The following is a 6,417-nucleotide window of genomic DNA, read 5'->3' on the forward strand; positions in this document are numbered from 1 at the left end:
ATGTGGAAAAACTTGTCAGCTTTCTGTCAGGGCTAGGAGATGAAAAATAGAGCATGCCCTAATCAGCTCATTGTAAACTCAGTGAACATCTTTAGGATAGACCCGTAAACCTGGCCATTGTTTTGTTAAACATCTGCAAACTGTAGAATTTCTTAGCCCTCAGCCATAGTTTCTGCTCAGTATCTTAAAGCTGAGCTCAGTCCCACCTGACTGCTTCTCAGGGCTGAGGTGGGTACCAGACATCAAGTCTGAATTGTCATGTAGGAGTGACCCCAGTAGCCTTTGGATGCATAGTAGGTGATAAGTAGGTGGTACAATCCTGGCAGGAACACCAGGATGCCATGATCAGGACAGACCTGCTGGTCTGCAACGCCCCCTTTGCTGATATAGCCCACCAGCAGGAGGAGCCTATGATAATGAGAAAGGTGCCAATCAAAAAGAGCACTGTAGCAAGTGCAATGGCCTTAAGTGGGATCTTAGGTGGGCTTTTCTTAAACTGAAGGTCAATGGAGCCATCATCTGTGCTGGAGAGTCATGAGTATTTTTTACTTTACTATTAGGGATTCCAGTAGCCAGGTTGGTATGAGATAGCACCATAACACACTGACACAGCTACCATACAGAGCACCGAGCCAACTCACCTGCACACTGACAGCTCACTCATGACACGCCTCACCCGATTCTGATTTTTGATATGTTGGGGTTTAGGAGAGACATTATAGTGATTAAAGAGGGATGACAAATGGCATTTTAGTCACATAGCTGATATATAACCTGGAATTTGCAATATGAGGTAACAAGCACAGTGACAAAATGCCAGTGTGCCAAGGTTAGTAGTACAATGTCATGAGTTAGTACATGGATACCAAGTAAAGTGAAGTACCAAGGATAGTGAAAGAAAGGATGGAACAAGCCTGCATCCTTGATGATATTTTTGTACCACTGCGCTAGCCTACACTGCATTTTTCCTATTGTGGTTTCATATTGTGGTAATTAAATGTCTGTTGCTTGAGGTTGTTTCTTGCAGCCAAAGTCATTCCTAACTGATCGGATGTCTCAAAACCAAACTCCTCTTTCCTATCTTCCTTCTTGTTGTTCCTCTTATATTCATCAGGTAATGGCATCCACCCAGTTGCCCAAGTCAGAATCATGGGGATCTTTCTCACCTTTATCTCGTTCATTCCCCTTGAATATAGAGACTGTTTCTTGCTCATCCTTTTATTTCCAATCCGCAACACAATACCTTGTACACAGGATACTTAAAACATGCTTGTTGAACTAAATTAAATTAGAGTGACCAGGTTATTTAAAGTCACGAGTTAGTACATAGATACCAAGTAAAGTGAAGAGGATCAACTTGAGAGATATTTTATTTAGGCTATTGTAAGGTTGATAAACTAGCCTTGGCCTTCATCGTAGAATATTTCTTCGCTGACTAAAATTCTTTTGTCACCCTCATTATATGTTTCTTCCAAATAGACATTGTTGGATTAGCATTGCCTTTTTTTTTTCTTCTTGGACCCTTGTTTTTAAATTTTCCATGTTGAAACTCCTCTTTCCTGACATTTCTGCCCCTTAAATCAATACTATTGATTAAGCTACTGACAGTGTTGCTCTTCCTACCTTTAATCTTGTAGAGACATTCTGCATCTTTATATTGGCTTTTGCTAAAGTCTGCTTTCTTCTTTTACATTGGTTGATGATATTAACCTTTTCTCAGAATCTTGGGTAAGTTTTCTGTCTACTTACAGAATAAGGATATAATGACAAGTGAAGGGATTCACAATCTTGTAGGGAAATGAAGATAACACCAGATTTGAAGTGGGGAAAACTCTGGGGTTTGTGTAGCAGCAGCTCTTGTATGTATGGTTTTAATGAAGTCATGAAACCCAATTAGTTGTTTTATTACATTTACAATGAGAAGCAGAATTATACCTACCTTGTCCACCTCACAAAACTGTCATGAGAATCAAGAGTCCTGCAAGCGTAAAGCTTGTATCATGTGTCTATTCTAGGATGCAGAGGTTTGTACTTGAACCACATAGACTGAGCAAGATTATTATAGAAGGGGAGAAGGTGGATCTCCAATGGGACAAAGTTTGGGCAAAGAATACATAAATGTCCAAAAAGCTAACTTATGGAATCCAGCCATACTATGAGACCTTTCATGCTTGAGGAAAGTTTCCAGTTGACTCTTGTCTACATGATGTGGAAATTACTGGAAGAAGGATTGGGAGGGTAAACTGCTTTGAGATATAAAAACTCTTGATAAAGCTCGAAGTCTTGTTTAGCTTTTCCCAGGATGGCCATACTTGGCTGACTTCAGCATCCAAGGAGGGCTCCAAAGCAGCCCTCAGGTAGAGTAATTAGAATTGAATTGAATATCTTTGGGAGAATTTCAGGATGAGGTTAATGTGGTAATGAGAACTGGACATGGTCAGTGTGGACTCTAGTGTTTGAATCAGTAGCCATTAGCTATAGCTTTGCTGAATGATGATTGCATTGGATCCCAGTGGTCCCATGGCTGTTTTGTTTTGTTCAGCCTTCTCATGTTACAAAAAACTGAAATTTAATAAAGGGAAATGACTTGCTTAAATCCATAGGGCTAATTATTGTATGATCAGGACCTAGAACTCAGGTCTCTTGGCTGTTGTGCTGAGAGATCGAGACATGTTACAATCAGTTACAATATATTTCCAAGTAATTCCCTTACCAATAAAGTTCAGGCACCAAGATATTTGAAAGATTTACTTTTTTTAAAGAAATAAAAGCAAAGTCAAGGTTATCCCTATACCCATGTCCACATCCCTTACATTCTATCATTTCTTGAAGAGGAGAGAAAGCAGTGGGGGTTACAGTCAACCCGGGATACCCCATGAGAGTCTTTTGCACAGGTGAGCATCAGTTGTGTCTCAACAGAGTAAGTTTAAACTCCGCAATGTCAGATCATATGATGCTCAAGAGAACCTCTGAGCATCTGCCTTCTGTAATTTTCTTTTTCCTTTAAAGGGAAAAAATGTGACTTAATTTTCCCTGGACGCAATGTTGGATGAAGGAGGACAATATGCTTAAGAGGCATCGGCTACTTTTAACTCTCTCTTTTTTATCTGGAGTCTCTGATTTCATTGGATATTTTTGTTACAAGTTTCTGCATACTTGTTTATTAAATTCATTCATACCGTCATTTACTAACAAATATGAAGAGAGCCTATATGTGTTAGACACATAGATTCGAAAGATATAGATTACCCAATAAAGGGATAATTTGCTAATGTTTATGCTTCTAACTTTTAGGTTCCAAAAGTGAGTAGAAATGATTACTTTAAAAAATAGTACTGGAATAATAGTAAGACTCTGGTGTGCTATTTGGTGATTAGCCTTCATTGGCAAGCTGTGCTGTAGGACACATTAGAGCACTTAGTAGAGCTGAGTGCATTTAAGTGGTCATTCAATAAATATTGATAATGATGGTGATGATGATGTTAGTGATCACAGTGACAAGGATGAAGTAACCATGGCACCTTGCAATTTGTGGTAAACAATGGCAATTACATAGCAACTCCTGTGGTTATCTGCCAGACAAGTGCCTGAAAATATTAATTAACTGGAGAAGCAAAGTCTCATAGTAACAAGCAGGCTTCAGTCAGGCAAACAGTGGAAATCAGTATTAGGTGGATGTCTGGAATAAACCATTTAATGTATGAATTACAGTGTTTCATGGTAATTATAAATCTCCAAAGAGGAACTTGTTGGGAGAAAAATATCTGTGGTAATGAGAACTGGACAGGGTCAGTGTGAACTCTAGTGTTTGAATCAGTAGCCATTAGCTATAGCTTTGCTGAATGATGATTGCATTGGATCCCAGTGGTCCCATGGCTGTTTTGTTTTGTTTTGTTTTTTGTTTTAGTTACTCTGAGGCCATGTTTTAGTTACTCTGAGGCCATGGGTTATTCGTAATAGAACTGTGAGTCAAGTGCAAAGGGAGAGTAGAACCTGGATCTGTTTCCATCTCACATTATTTGTCGTAGTGATAGATGAATGCTTGCTTCTCTGATTACTAAGTTAATAGAATCTTTGGCCAGCCCACTAGTTGCAGATTTTATACACAAATCTATAAAGTCTTATATAATGTGTTCTGACATGGCATTTTCGCTAAGCCCATTTTCTCTTCTCTTCTTTTACTTTCTTTTCTTTTCTTTTTTCTCTCCTTTTAAAAAATATTTTTATTGGTTTCTGAGAGGAAGGAAGAGGGAGAGAGAGAGATAGAAACACCAATGAGAAGAGAAAATCACTGACTGGCTGTCTCCTGCAGGTGCTCCACTGGGCATCAAGCCCACAACCTGGGCATGTGCCCTTGACCAGAATCAAACCTGGGACCCTTCAGTCCGCAGGTCAACACTCCATCCACTGAGCCAAACCAGGTAGGGCAAGCCCATTTTATTTGTATTCTAAATTGTTTTGCACAGCAGACTACTTTAAATCATATGTCAAACAAAACACAATCATTTGTTATGAATTTATCCTAAATCTTAGACAAGAACCCATCCTTCTCAGAATTGAGCCTTTGGAGTATTTATTTCAAATTAAGACTTGAATAAAGATGTGAAACATTATCAGTATTGATTTTGTTACTTGCTATATCTACCTTCTGTGGGGGCAGCCTAGCCTGGGCTAGTGAAAGTGAGGGGTGGAGACTGAAGAAGCAGGAAATGGTGAGTTTTGTTGGGACAGGGTTGAAGATACAAGCTGAAGTCTGTATTGATGTGGAGTTAACTCAGTGGGCTGAGAGACAATGTAAATGGGTCCAGGCTCCTGTCAGTAGAGAAGGGAAGAATGACTAAATGCAAATTAGAACATAATACTGTTTAACACCCCCCCCCCACCACCACCACTCCTCTCCCTCCCCAGGAAAAGAAATAATTTTACAGTTACGCCATGTGTCACCATATCTCAGGTGCCCAGACCTAATCCAATCAGCTCCAATAGCTGCCTGGAGAAGGTAGCTAGTCTTCATAACAACCATTTAAGGTGGGGAGTTTTTACCTCTTTTCAGAGATAATTATTCTATTTAATAAAACCTTAATATGCAAATTGACAGAATTGTGGAACGACCAGTCGCTATGATGCACACTGACCACCAGTGGGCAGACACTCAATGCAGGAGCTGCCCCCTGGTGGTCAGTGAGCTCCCTCAGGGGGAACGCTGCTCAGCCAGAAGCTGACTGCTGGCGAGGGCAGCTGCGGTGGTGGGAGCCTCTCCCACCTCTGAGGCAGTGCTAAGGAGCAGCAAGGTGGGCAGTGAAGAGCAAGGGGTCCCAGACTGAGAGAGGGTTCAGGCTGGGCTGAGGGACACCCCCCTCCCCAGTGTACGAAATTTCCTGCACGAGGCCTCTAGTAATAGATAAGAGACTTTATAAGTGCCTTGTATGAATGATTATCTTATTTAATCCTCAAGACACACTGTGAGGCAGGTTGCGTTACTATTTTACATTTGAGGAAACTGAGGCTTAGAGATGTTATGTCAATTGCCTGAAGTTTCACAAGTGCCCCAAATAGTCTTCCCCAAGAGCTGTTAATATTGCAAAAAAATCATAAACAGTATGAATGATTTAAGGCTTAGAAGATATGTTATGTTCATAGTCTTTACTAATATATCCAAAAAGGAATTACAATATAGCTATCATCATAAGACTACTGACTCTAAGGTAGCAGACCACTTATTATTCTTCCTTAGCCAAAGACAAGCACCAAGACATGCAAAAGGTTTTGGAACTGTCTTGTCAAATTCACATACAAAATATTCAAATAGGATGGAGGAGTAGCTACTACATGTTTAAAAGTCTACCTGAACACATAACAATACCAACAAGCAGGACTTAGAATTGATGGATTTCTTGAAGATAAAATATGATTGAGATTTATCCATCATGTCACATTAATTTCCATGGCACTATAGTATTTCATTGTATGAACATTTCACACTTTATTTATTCATTCTACTTTTTATGAAAATGTGTTGTTTCAAGTTTAAGAAGTTTTACTCTTACAGTGATTTTATAAACATTATGTCATAAATAAATAAATACAAGAGTTTTTTTTAATGTGTATTATGTAGGGTGTAGGTATTGATGGAATGTGAGGTTGGAAGTGAAGTTTCATTTTCCTCATATGGATTTCAAGTTGTAGCAAGCACCCTTTCCCTACTTCTATGAGTGCTACATCTGTAGTATACCAAATACCATATATAAATGAGCCCATGTCCAGTTGCTCTTTGCTGTTCCATAGATTTATTTATGTCTTGGGGCATCAGTACAATATTGAGTCTTCCAATCCATGAACATAGTGTATCTTTCTACTTATTTATATCTCTCTTGACTGTCTTTGTTTTTTTTTGTTGTTGTTGTTAATTCTCAACTG

At 39.3% G+C, this 6,417-nt stretch overlaps 1 pseudogene; it reads right to left on the reverse strand.

Moving 5' to 3' along the window:
- Positions 1-242: 242 nt before the first annotated feature.
- LOC102438832 lies at positions 243-597 on the reverse strand (annotated as a pseudogene).
- Between the last annotated feature and the right edge of the window lie 5,820 nt (positions 598-6,417).

The sequence above is a fragment of the Myotis lucifugus genome, unplaced genomic scaffold (genome assembly GCF_000147115.1).
Source record: "Myotis lucifugus unplaced genomic scaffold, Myoluc2.0 scaffold_136, whole genome shotgun sequence".
In the NCBI taxonomy this organism is placed as follows: domain Eukaryota; kingdom Metazoa; phylum Chordata; class Mammalia; order Chiroptera; family Vespertilionidae; genus Myotis; species Myotis lucifugus.